Source organism: Gnatocerus cornutus, chromosome 7 (assembly GCF_029298725.1).
Source record: "Gnatocerus cornutus isolate USDA-ARS CGAHR chromosome 7, icGnaCorn1.1, whole genome shotgun sequence".
In the NCBI taxonomy this organism is placed as follows: Eukaryota; Metazoa; Arthropoda; class Insecta; order Coleoptera; family Tenebrionidae; genus Gnatocerus; species Gnatocerus cornutus.
The window spans coordinates 12298985-12313122 of NC_142239.1; the positions used below are offsets into that span (position 1 = coordinate 12298985).

Sequence of the window (14138 nt, forward strand, 5' to 3'; positions counted from 1 at the left end):
CACATCTCATTAAATGGAAACTTACAGCAAAAAAAAATTGAAATCCGCGTATTTCGGAGACTCTAAAAACTCATGGCAATTTCAAAAATTCTCATTTTTGTTAATTCGGTGGATATGATAAAAAAATATTGTTTCTGTGTTTCAAGAAACAAGTTCTTTAAAAAATAGACATATTTGGGAAAATTCAAGCTTTCAGAGAAAATTGCCGTTTTTTCATGAAAATTCCAAATCTTAAATGTTCAAAGCACCTTTAAAAATTCGTATTTTTCTTAATTCTGTAAATATGTCTAAAATTTGTTTACTAAGAAGCAAAGTGTGCTAAAAATTTGCCACATCCGCTTAAATATAGCCAAAATGACAATTTTTTAATAAAATCCCCGAATTTCGAGAAATTTAAATCATTTGCGGCTCAAAAAATTCTATTTTTATTCATTCTGTGAAATATGTCTAAAATTCGTTGTTTATGTGTTTTAAGGAACAAGTTGTGCACAAAAATTGTCACAACTAATTAAATTCAAGATTACAGGAAAATTGCGAATCTTTAAATCAAATCCGCGGAGCTTAAAAAATTCCTATTTTCGTTAATTCTATGGATATGTCTAAATTCATTGCTTCTGTGTTCTAAGGAACAAATTCTATAAACAAATAGCCACGTATAGGTAAATTTAAGCCTATGGAAAAAGTGGCAATAATTTTTTTAATTTAAATTTTCAAGACAAATTTCTTAATTTTTTAATTCTGTGAATATGTCTAAAATTCGTTGCTTCTGAGTTTCAGTGAACAAACTGTGTACAAAAATTACCACATCTCCTTGCATTGAGACTTATAGCCAAAATGACAATTTTTTAATAAGAAAGACTTTAAAACATTTGTGGCTACTTCAAGAAATTCTATTTTTGTTAATTCTGTGAAGTATGTGCAAAATTTGTTGTTTCTGTGTTTTAAGGAACAAACTGTGTACGAAAATTGCCACATCTCATTAAATTCAAGATTACAGAGTAAATGAGATATTTTGAAATAAAAAGGCAGATCTCGGAAATTCCAATTTTTGTTAATTCTGTTGATAGATCTAAAAATCTTTGTCTCCGTCTTTTAAGTAACAAATTTCTTAAAAAAATAGACACACACAGCTTACAAAAAATCACAATTTTTTCATAAAATTGCCAGATTTAAAATATTTGGATAAGCTAATTTAATAAAATCTGCAAATTTCGAAAATCCTAGATTTTTATGGCAACTTTATTCGCTAATTTGAAAAAACGACAAACTCTTAATTCCTCGAATATACGAGCAAACACACATTTCTTTGAAAAATGTACCCAACAATGCACACTAATCCGATTAAATCTTCGCACTAAATGTCACTTGATGACACTAATTCACGTTTTTGCATTAATAAAAGAACGAAATGACGATAGATTTAATGTCTAGAAGCACGATATTTGCAAATCCAAATCAGCGGCAATTTACTGGCAAAGGTTATCATTTAACGCGTTTCCGGCAAATTTACATAGAGTGCACAAATTATGTTACGTCCAGCTTTTCACCTCTCGATCTTCTCTAATTACAGGTTGTAGTGTGATCAAATGGTTAAAAATAGCATGGATAAATTTACCTCGACGTGATTTATGCGGATGTCATTTTTTAATAGTTAAAATAAATAATGAGACATCAGACATGCCACAATAAAATATGTAACGTTTGGAATAAAAAATTAAATAAATATTTCAGCTTTTGGTTCCAACGCAAATAATAATCCTAACAAAAACATTTCTGGTTAATTTTTAATGCAGTTTTTAATACCCATAATAGAAGCATGATTTCCAACGACGATTCAGTCATGCAAATTCGCAGGGTTTGGATTTTAGTGCCATGTTTTATTCAAATCGAACCGTGGAAGTGTGACGTTGTACAAGAGAATCTTGGCGTTACAAGTGAGCATATTGTGAAATCACGACAATTGGATATTAATTAGACATTGCGAGAACATGATTCGGAGCTGCTAAATTCGACGTGACAACGGGAGACTGTTGTTGCAGAACGTGCAACGTGCATGTTCTGCAAGTTACAATAAAATGTTTGCTTTGCTGTTTCTATTGACTTTACACATTAAGAAGTGTTAAAAAATAGCGGAGGGTAGAGAGGTTTGCTAACATTTCTATGCGGTTCTGTTCGAACGGAAAATGGTGGATGCGCCGGGAAATTTTTATTTTTCAAAAATGCGGTTCAGGCATGACATGAGAAGATCATAAATTTGATGATTTAGATTTATTTTAAAACTCAACCTTCTGAAAAGTCGTTGTCACCTATTAGTAAGGTAAAGCTGAAATAAGAAAGATCCTCCCCAAAAATTCGTAACTTTGGTAATTTTAGTGCTACAACTATGAAATTTGGAGAAATTACTAGTTTTAGATTGTTTATTAACTCGGCTAAATTGCAACATTGTAGGTCAAAAGACACAATTGTTAGAAATTTTTATTCTCAAAAAGAAGCCAAATATAAGAGATCTTTCCCTAAAAATTCGTAATTTTAGTAATTCTAGTACTACAACTATGAAATTTGGGAAAATTACTAGTTCTCCATAGGTTATTAACTCTGCCAAATTGCAATATTGTAGGTCAAAAGACACAAATTTTAGAAATTTTTATTTTCAAGGTAAACCCGAAATATGAGAAATTCTCCCTTAAAATTCGTATTTTTTTTTATTTTAGTGCTACAGCTATGAAATTTGGGGACATTACTAGTTTGAAATCTTGTATTAACTCTGCCAAATTGCAATATTGTAAATCAAAAGACACAAAATTTAGAAATTTTTATTTTCAAAGCGAAGTTGAAATATGAAAGATCTTCCCCAAAAATTCGTAACTTTGGTAACTTTAGTGCGACAACTATGAAATTCGGGAAAATTATTAGTTTTTGATCGTTTATTAACAATGCCAAATTGCAACATTGCAGATAAAAAGACACAAATTTTAGAAATTTTTGTTTCCAAGGCGAAGCTGAAATATGAAAGATCCTCCCCTAAAATTCGTAACTTTGGTAACTTTAGTGCGACAACTATGAAATTTGGGGAAATTATTAGTTTTTGATCGTTTATTAACTCTGCCGAATTGCAACATTGTAGCTCAAAAGACACAAATTTTTAAGACGAAACCTAAAAATTCGTAATTTTGGTAATTTTAGTGCTACAGTTTTAGTCTTGTTTTTTTACGCAGAATACGTAATTGACTGAGCAGCATTGTTCCTAATTAGTGAAAAAACAGGTCAGTTACAAATACATTGGGAGTCGTTTTTTTTTTAAAGAGTTAAATAATAGTTATTTAATAACGCCCGTAATGCCATTATTTATTTAGTTGTTCTGCGAGTTTTGAGTAAGAAAGACGTGCTACGGACTTGAAATTTATTTTAGTGTACTTTACTGATTGCCTTGAGTTAAAGGTAGGACTTGTACGATGGTACATACTTTTCAAGTTCTACTTGTCTCCCATTTCTATTGAGTTTTCTTCCATTCCACCATTTTATGACGTTCTTAATTTTGTCATTTTATCTACTTCAATTCTCTCTTTTTTTCTTATTATTCCTTCTATTCTAATTCCACCATCGATTTCGAGTGCCGAAATTTTTAGTGCGCGAGATTGTTTAGTTCAGTTCAGTAGTGTCTTAAAAGTAAAATTAAAATCGTTGTTGAAGCAAAGTGAGTGAGTGGTTCCTGGTTCCTGGTTCCTAGAGGGGGATGCAGTGGTAGGAGCGCGACGACACCGCTTAGGGATCAGGATTAAAAGGTAAATTAACTGCTTAACTTAAAACTATTGATTCAAATTTTTAATAAAAAATTTCTATTGCAGTAGATCCGTGTACGAAGATAACGACGACGTTGAATCCAACAAGGTAGGATTTTATCCTTCTGGGTGACAAGATTTGAACGACAATGGACCTCGCGATGGGATGTTTCTCTTCCAGAGTCGCGTTTGCGGTTTTCTCGCGGAGTGTAAGGGGTCAATTTCAAGTTATTTAGCGACGTCGCTAAAGGTGTTGGCGACGTAGCAACGTCAATCACATCACAGCTACCTTAGCAATGTCGCTAAATAGCGACGTCGCAAACGACTTGAAATTGACCCCTGAGTGTAGCCGTTTTTTGCGCAGTGGTAGTCTTAATGCTATTGTATTAGTGTATGTTTACATGCAGATAACAGATTAACAGTCGCCTAATTGTAAAATCCGTCATTTGCATCTGACCGAAATTTGACACAGCGATTTAAATTCCATAATTGTGATTTCGATTGTCAAAAAGATAAAGTCGTAAGTCCGATTGTTTTATTTCAATTTTGATTTTTAAGGTGCAAAAGTGCAAAATTAGACTTACCGGTGAAAAATTGTGCTTTATAATTCAAGAGACCAAAAATCAATTTTTGTAGTTTTGCGATCACAAAAATAAATAACAATAATATAAATTCTCTTTGAAATGCAACATATTGTTTCCCGTTTGTTTTCAATTAATTAATAAATTAAACATCATTCAATTTTGATGAATTTTCTTTATTTATGGGCTATAAATTTGTCTGTTAATATTATCAATCAATTGATTACTAGTTTTCGTCTCTTTTCCCATTTTGTGCATTTGAATTGGTCGTTGACAATGTTGCATAGTTCTCTCAATTACCATGTGAGTAAGAAAATATGTGATCAAAGCAAGAGTGGAAATGGTGAACATGAGTCAAGGGTTACTCCATCATACCAGTATTGGTAATACAGGTTAGGATATGCGAGATGATAGATTGGGTTGCGAGTTCCAATTTGAATTTTATGGTAGTTTTGATTATGAAGCACATTTTCAAAAATTCGAATTTTTCTTAATTCTGTGAATACTTAGAAAATTCCTTGTTTTTTCTATTCTAAAGACTAAATGTTGCATGAAAAGGACCACAGTTTATTAATCGAAGGTTGCAGCAAAAATAAAAATTTTTAAGATATTTTATTGGGTTTCTAAAAATTCGTGTTTTTTTCTTACTTTATGGGTTTGTAACAAATTCCTTGTTTCTGTGTTTTAAGAAGCAAATTTTACAAGAAAATGGCTACATTTCATTAAATAAAAGCTTCTTGCAAAAATAAGAATTTTTAATAAAACGTACAAAATTTGAGCAGTCCAAATATTCATAGCATTTCAAAAAAAGTCGTACTTTTATTAATTCAGTGAATACCTCAAAATTTTCTTGTTTCTGTGCTTAAAGAAGCAAATTCTGTAAGAAAATGACTAAATTTCATTCAGTTAAAACCTCTAGGAAAAATGAAAATATTTTAAAAAATGTTACAGATTTTGAGTAGTCTGAGTTTTTCTTAAATCTGTGGATACGTTGAAAATGTCTTGTCTGTGTGTTTTAAAAAACAAATTCTGTAAGAGAATGACCAAATTCCAATTAAATAAAAGCTTCAGCAAAAATTTGAATTTTTAATACAATTTTTTGAGTTTAAAGCATTTTCAAAAATTCGTATTTTTCTTAGTTCTGTGGTTATGTAAAAAATTCCTTGTTTCTAAGCTTAAAAGAGCTAATTCTGTAAAAAAATAATCACATTTCATCCAATTGAAGCTTCTAGCCAAAATGAGATTTTTTAAAGAAAGTTAGAGAGTTCAAGTAGTCTGAATTTAGAACGCATCTTAAAAAATTCGTATTTTTTTTAAATCTGTAGATACGTTGAAAATTCCTTGTCTGTGTGTTTTACGAAACAAATTCTGCAGAAAAATAACCAAGTTCCAATAAATTGAAGACTTCAGCAAAAATTAGAATTTTTAATACAATTTTCGGAGTTTAAACAGTCTGAATTTTTAAAGCATTGTCAAAAATTCGTATTTTTCTTAATTCTGTAGACATGTCGAAAATTTCCTGTTTCTAGACTGAAAAGAGCTAATTCTGTAAGAAAATGATCACATTTCATCCAAATGAAGCTTCTAGCCAAAATGCGATTTTTTTAAAGAAAGTTTCAAGTAGCCTAAATTTTAGACATCTTAAAATATTCGTATTTTACTTAAGTCTCTAGATACACGGAAAATTCATTGTCTGTGTGTTACAAGAAACACATTATGCAAAAAAATGATCAAATTTCATTAGATTAGAAATGAGAATTGTTAAACCATTAATTGAGTTTAAGCATTCTGAATTTGTAAAAATCCTTATTTTTCCTAGTTCTGTAGATATGTTTAAAATTCCTTGTTTCTGTGCTTAAAAGAGCAAATTCTCTAAGAAAATTGCAACATTTCGTTCAACTGAAACCTCTAGCAAAAAAGAGAGTTTTTTAAAGAAAGTTAGAGATTTTAAGTAGTCTGAATTTTGAACGCATCTTAAAAAATTCGTATTTTTCTTAAATCTGCGGATATGTTAAAAATTCCTTGTGACTGTCATTAAAAAAAAAATGTTGCAAAAAAATGCATAATTTCATAAAATCGAAGTTTACAGCAAAAATTATAATTTCCGAGTTTAGCTAGTATATTCTAATTTCTCTTAGTTCTGTGAATCCGTAAAAAATTCCTCATTTTATTAAATTGAAGCTTCAAGCCAAAATGAGAATTTCCCAATGCGATCGTCAAAAATACGAACTCAATAAGATTTTAAGGACACCGTGAAAACTGCCAATGGCCTTTAATAAATAAATTTAATATTCCCAACGACCACATAAAATGTTGCATTGAATTTTAAACCAACTCTAAATTCATTCAAGCTATCATCCCGTAAACTAGCAACTCCAGCGGGTAATAAAACGAATTGTATAATCTAATTAAGAGTATATTCCGTATATGGCAGACCAACTCTAAATCGTTAATGGGACGTGACGGGGCTATTTACTAAAACCCAAAGTCCCGTGTCTATTTTAAACTCTCTCCATTAACTACAAAACTTGCAAAGCCAGGATAATTCAATGTAAATGAAAAAAATGAAAAAAAAAACCTTGTCGAGGTGGATACAACGTCGTCTCGTCATAATTGAATAATTTATCTTAAGAGTTCTCCAACTCGTACTGTTCCAGAACTAGTTTTTTAAAACTCCACGGAGTTGGAGTATTATTACAGTGTTGGAAAAATTAAATTCTCTCGTGTTTGGTTGTTTGAAATAGAGTTGCTCGGGCACTTTGTGTCATTAATATTGTGTTGAATTATTTGATAAAGTACGGACATTATGTTTATTTGGGTTTTATGTGGCGCCATAAAGCGGTGAAACGACACTTTAATAAAAAAAATCGCTTAGAGAAAATTGGCGCATTATTTTTATCTATGATCTTCCATTCTGACCAGTGAAATAAATCATTTAGAAACGCGAGATTTATTATTCACGCGGTGCACTAAACATTATTTTACCAATATCTCTGAGTCCTGACCTGATATAGCAAAACGGTCTTAGGATTCAAAATCAAAATTCTACTTTAAAATCACAGTTTAAAATCGTACAAAATCGTGTAATAAGAGTTCACTACGCTCGTGCGCTAATAAATCGAGCCTCCAAAGTCCTGTTTTTTTCTTTCGCGCAGCGGCAAACATTGTTTACGTAGTCGCCAATAGTACTTAAAAAAAATGTTCATTTATATTATAAATTCTGTTTCAGTTTTCTAGATTATCATAAAATTTTCTAGACTTCTTTGAATTCTTCCTACATTCTTTTGATTTCTTTTAAGATTTTTTTTAGAATGCCTAAATTGTCTGCAATTTTCCTCTTTAGAATTTCTAGAAACTTTATCTATTCTGTCTGTATTCTCACTTTAGATTTTCTTTATATTCTATTCAGTTATTCTATTTTGATTCTCTTTGAATTGTTCTACAAATCCCAGTCGATTTTTTGAGATTTCCTAAATATTTTCTAAATTGTCCATACTGTCGCGTTGGCCGAAAAATCAAACGTCTCGCTAGTAACAATAACAATTTTATTGTACACTATGAACACTCTCGTACTTCACAATTATTCACTTTACAAGACTTCCAAATACTAGACTATGTACAATCCTATCGCTACTCCCCTATATACAGATATTCCCCTACTACTAGCCTAATGCTGGAGCGCTGCGAGAATATTCGGGAGTTCCGCCTATGACTCAGCGACCTTCTAGAAACGGCGATTCTCGAAACGCACGGAACATTCCAGCGCTGGCGCTCGAAGCTTCCAGAATCTTCTCGTAACACTGCCCCCCTCTTAGTTCTGATCGTCCCGATCAGACCAAACACCTGATTCTCCGTGATATTTACAAAGTCTATTTAGATGAACCACTTTCATCTTTGAACGGGCGCTGCGTTGGATCCGATACACCACGTCGTTGATCCTTTTGATCACCTTATACGGTCCCTCCCATGTAGGTGTCAACTTCGGAGATAGGCCCTTCTTTCGCCGAGGGTTGAATAACCACACCAAGTCTCCTTCGTTGAATCCTTCATGATTAGCCGTCACATTATATCTGGACCGCATTCTGTCACTAGCCATTTTGATCCTCTGCCTCACAAGGTGGTGTGTATCCAGTAGGGTCTCTCTCAGGTTGTCGACGAATTCCGGTACTTCCTTTCGTTCCGCCCCAGGCGAACCAAGCAGAAGATCACAAGGGAGACGCAGCTCTCTTCCAAAGATAATCTTCGCTGGTGTTTCTCCCGTGGTTTCATGGATGGCAGCTCTGTAGGCCATCATAAACAAGGGCAGTCGACGATCCCAATCCCTCTGGTGCTCTTCCACTACCTTGGACAGATGTTCCTCCATCGTCTGGTTGAATCTCTCGACCATGCCGTCGGATTGCGGGTGCAAGGGTGTGGTTCGAGTCTTCCTAATTCCCAGCAGCTTACACATCTCTTGAAAAACGCCAGACTCAAAATTCCTTCCTTGATCGGAATGCATTTCGAGTGGAACTCCAAACCTGCTGAAGAAATTATCCACCAGGACTCGAGCTACTGTTGTGGCTTCTTGGTTGGGAAGAGCATACGCTTCCGGCCATTTACTGAAATAATCCTGCACAACCAAGATGTACTTGTTGCCGTCATCAGTTTTTGGAAATGGCCCGGCCACATCTAGAGCGATTCTCTCGAACGGGGCTCCCACGTTGTATTGTTTCATGCCTCCTTTAGTTCGCGTTCGAGGTCCCTTGCTCGCCCCACAAACTGAACATCTCCTACACCATCGTTCGACATCTTCCCGGCAGCCAACCCAGTAATACCGCTGCCTAATCTTACTTAAGGTTTTGTTCACTCCGAAGTGAGCGCCTGATGTTCCGTCATGGACCTCCTTGAGTACTTGGGGAACTCTATTCTTGGGCACTAGTAACTGGGAGATTACTTTCTTCCCGTCTGCGCTTTCCCAAGCCCTTTTCAGTACCCCATTTTCTACTCGCAGTGAGTCCCACTGCGCCCACATCGCCTTCAATCCTGGACTCTTTTCCGAGACATCTTCCCAACGCGGCCTTCCATTATCCGTTTCTTTCCACTCCAGCAGTGGCCCAATTTCCTGGTCTGCTTGTTGATCCTTCCGAAGATTCTCCGTAGTCCAGTCATCATCACAACCGATAACCATCCTGTTTATCGGCAATGGCCCTTCAATCTTCGCGCACTGCTTGCAATCCTTGCAAGGTCTTCTAGAGAGAGCATCAGCGTTATTGTGTTGCTTTCCTGGTCGATGTTTGATTTTGAAGTGGTATTGCTGCAGCCGCTCAATCCACCTAGCCACTTGTCCTTTGGCGTCTTTCATCTGTAGTAACCACGTGAGGGCAGCATGATCAGTCCTTATCAAGAACTCGTGGCCAAACAAGTATTTGTGGAAATGCTCTACAGATTTTACAACGGCCAGCAATTCCTTTCTTGTAGCGCAGTAATTCCTCTCTTGCTTGCTCAACACTTTGCTGTAGTACTCGATCACTCTCTCTTCTCCATCCTGCACCTGCGATAACACCGCTCCAATGCCGATGTTACTGGCATCTGTGTCCAAGACGAACTTTCCATGAGTCCTGGGGTAGCTCAAAATCGGGCTAGTGCACAAAGCTAACTTCAGTCGCTTGAAACTGCTTTCGCAGTCTGATGTCCAGTTGAATGATGCCTTTGCTTCCGTTAGTTTGTGCAGAGGTGCAGCAATGTTGGCGAAACCTTCTACAAACCGCCGATAATACGTGCAAAGTCCAATAAAACTTCTCACATCGTGCTTGTCCTTGGGTCTGGGCCATTCCTTAATCGCCTGAATCTTATCTTCGCAGGTCTTGATTCCTTCAGATGACACCGTATGCCCCAGAAACTCCACTTTCTTCCGAAATAGATGGCACTTTTTCGGATTAAGTTTCAAATTGGCACCCCTAAACCGGTCTACCACTTCTTGAAGGTTCTTCAGGTGTTCATCGAAGTTTTTACCCATGACCATAACGTCGTCTAAATAAACCAGACAAGTTTTCCACGTCAATCCACGCAACACACATTCCATTAGTCTTTCGAATGTAGCGGGTGCGTTGCAAAGCCCAAAAGGCATAACCGTAAAGTGGTACAGGCCACTTCCCGTGGAAAACGCTGTCTTCTCCTTGTCTTCGGGATGAAGTCCCACTTGCCAATAACCACTCTTCAGGTCTAGGGTTGAGAACCACGTCGACCCTGACAGAGTTGTGAGAGTGTCGTCAATCCGGGGTAATGGAAAACTGTCTTTCTTGGTAACATCGTTGAGTTTTCGGTAATCCACACAGAATCTTGTACTACCGTCTTTCTTGGTTACGAGCACAACCGGCGAAGACCAAGGACTGTTGGATTCTTCAATAATTCCTTCTTCTTGCATGGATTTTACCAACTGTTCGGCCTGCTCTTGCTTCGCCCACGGTAACCTTCTCGGTGCCTGTCTGATGGGTTGATGGTCGCCCGTATTGATTCTGTGTTGAACGATGTTCGTTCTTCCTAATGGTTCATTCTCAACGGCGAACACGTCCTTATTCTTCTTGATGAAAGCCTGTGCTTTAAGGGCCTCTTCTTCAGAAAGGTCACTCGTGTCTACCTCCAGCTTTAACTTTCTCACGGTCTTCACGTTTTCCTTTGATGGCTGTGCGTCACTTATTCTGGAGATCGGAACACACACAGCAACTAGATCGCCCTTCTTGATCGTGACTGGAGTAGGGTTGATATTCGCCACCCGCACAGGTATTTCTTTCGTCACTTTTACTAGTGTCTTTCCAACAAGAATTGGTTTTGTCATGTCCCTGGTCGGTTCAATCATTCCAACGCAGCTCCCAAAGTTACTTCCTAAACGCACACTTATCACTTTCTCGCTGTTCCCATCCACACAAGTATTTTCACAGGCGAACGCTTTCACTCCATCTTCTTTTACTTCTGGGGTCGATAACACAAAGCTTTCGGTTCCAATCTTGAGGATCTTCTCGTTGTGATTAAAGGAAATCCCATGTCGTCCAATAACATCCATTCCCAGGATCATCTCATCCTCAATTCCTGCCACCAGCACCCGATGCCGAAACTTCATACCTCCCAACTGGACCGTGACCTCTGCCTCGGCACTTACTGTGGCGACATCTCCCGTGACTGTTTTTAAAATAGCACTCGTTGTTTCCAGAGATGTCCTGTTGTCCAACATGTCCTTCCTCACGAGGGAAACCATGGCTCCGGTGTCGACCGTCATCTTCACTTTTCTCCCATTCACACTTCCTTCAATTATCAAACTCTCAAAATTTCTCTTCAAACGCATAACGGAAATAACTTTGGGGCTTGTGCTCTCCCCAGCCAGTGTGTGCCCCTTGACACTGCTGGGCTTTAGTTTTCCGACTGCTGAGGACGTGACTGGGGACCGTTCTGGTCGTTCCTAAGAACAACCCTACAGTCACGTTTAAAATGGCCTGGTTTTCCGCAACGATAGCAGGTCTGGCTAGTTCGCTGCTTCATTGCCATCCGTAGCTCCCTGTTTTCCTTGAGGATGTCGTTTAGCTCGGCTTTCGTAACGAAAGCGGTAGGTGTTGCCTCTTCTTCGTCAATACCCACACCCCGAATTCGTCGGTAGTCGGGGACGTTCACAGAGCTCTTGAAAACGGCTTCCACCTCAAGAGCGCGCACCAGAGCTTCTTTTGCGGAGTGATAGCTGCCCAGTCGGACCGTTCTTTGTATTTCTGGATCTCGAATCCCTTGCAGGAACGTATCCACAGCTAGTTGTTCCACAAAATTCGCCGGAGCCGAAGGGTAGGCGAGCAAAACAAGGCGCTTGACACTTGCCTCAAATTCTTGCAGAGACTCTCCAATTCTCTGCCGCCGCGTCTTGAGCTCTGAGACGTATACTTGCTGGAGGTGTTGGTTTCCAAATCTGGCCTCTAATGCTGCCATCAGCTGGTCGTACCGCTCTTTGTCTCGACCTGGAATTGTTTCTAGCAGGTCCAGAGCCGCCCCTCTCAAGGAAACTATCAGAAATGAGGATTTTTCTTCTTCCGACCATCCATTTTGTTTGGCCGCCACTTCAAATTGCAGCTTGTAATTGTCCAGTGAGGTCGACCCATCGTAAGTCGGGGGTTTCATTTCTTTCGTTGTGGTCAGGCCGGTCCTATATGGAACTTGACGCCTTAAGCGAAGCAACTCATTTTCCATGTGCTGTTTAAATCGCTCCAGATCTTTAACTTCTTCTTTGACGCCTTGTAGTTCTCCCTCAACGCCTTCTAGCCGCTCTGTAACCTCTTCTTTGACTCCTCGTAGTTCCTCCTTGACGCCTCCTATGCACTCTTCTACTTCTTCTCTGACGCCTAGTAGTTCCTCCTTAACGCCTACTAGGCACTCTTCTACCTCTTTTTGAATTTCATCGACCTTAACCATAATGGTTCCGTTCATGTTTTGTTCCATGTCTTTAAGCTGGTTCAGGATTGCTGCATTCTCTGTTTGTCTTCTTTCTTCTTCCTCTAATTTTTCTTTTTGTCTTCTTTCTTTTTCTTCCAGTTTTTCTCTTTGTCTTCTTTCTTCTTCTTCCAGTTTTTCTCTTTGTCTTCTTTCTTCTAAATTTGTCTCCAATTTTGCCATCATAGTGGTCATCAATTCTTGTAGCCCCTCCATTTCTGCGGCCTGCTGTCTGGTTTGAACAGGCATAAAAATTGTCCACAATCAAGTAACAATGTCACAGTCCGGTAATGTCACGAATTTTCCGATCGAAAATTCCAGAATTTTCTCGATCACAAGACTGGGCGGGATCCCACTTTCTGACACCAGTTGTCGCGTTGGCCGAAAAATCAAACGTCTCGCTAGTAACAATAACAATTTTATTGTACACTATGAACACTCTCGTACTTCACAATTATTCACTTTACAAGACTTCCAAATACTAGACTATGTACAATCCTATCGCTACTCCCCTATATACAGATATTCCCCTACTACTAGCCTAATGCTGGAGCGCTGCGAGAATATTCGGGAGTTCCGCCTATGACTCAGCGACCTTCTAGAAACGGCGATTCTCGAAACGCACGGAACATTCCAGCGCTGGCGCTCGAAGCTTCCAGAATCTTCTCGTAACAATACATTTTCTTTACATCTTTTTAGATAATTTTGGGAAGAATTAAATTTTTAATATTTGATTCTCTTTGCCAGATTTTCTATTGATTTTTCATAGATTTAAGTTTCTACTTCCTTTTACAGATTAATTTTAGATACTCTCTAGTTTCTCTACATGCTAATTTTATTTTTTAATTTTTTTTTCTATTCTCGAGTCTGTTTAAATTTTTTAGACAACCTCTGAATTTTCAATGCATTTTCAGACGTATTGTCATAAATATTTAGTTATTTTTCTTTAGTTTCTTATATTTTCATAAAATATTTAGTTTCTTTAAAAGCTTTAATCTCCATGAAATAAATTATATTCATGAATTCTCTAAGATTCTACAATTTAAATTCCTTTAGACTTTGAATACACTTTATATTCTTAAATTTTTCTAATTTTCATTAGGCTGTAGATATTCTACATATTTCCTCCAAAACTGTCTAAATTTTGTAAATTTTCTCTGAATGTCCTATATTTTTATAGTCTGTGGCAAATTTATTGAATTTTCTTCAAATTTGCATTGAATTTCGATTCTCGTTGAATTTTCAAGATTCTAATAATAAATAAATAAATAAATAAATAATTTCGTTTTACAATTAGTTTAAAGTTTCTATTTTTTTCGATTTTTCTGATTTATAT

At 36.9% G+C, this 14138-nt stretch overlaps 1 protein-coding gene across 1 annotated transcript in view; it reads right to left on the reverse strand.

The window, feature by feature from the left end:
• Pgant9 (polypeptide N-acetylgalactosaminyltransferase 9) overlaps positions 1–14138 on the reverse strand; it is a 62532-nt gene that overhangs the window by 33881 nt on the left and 14513 nt on the right.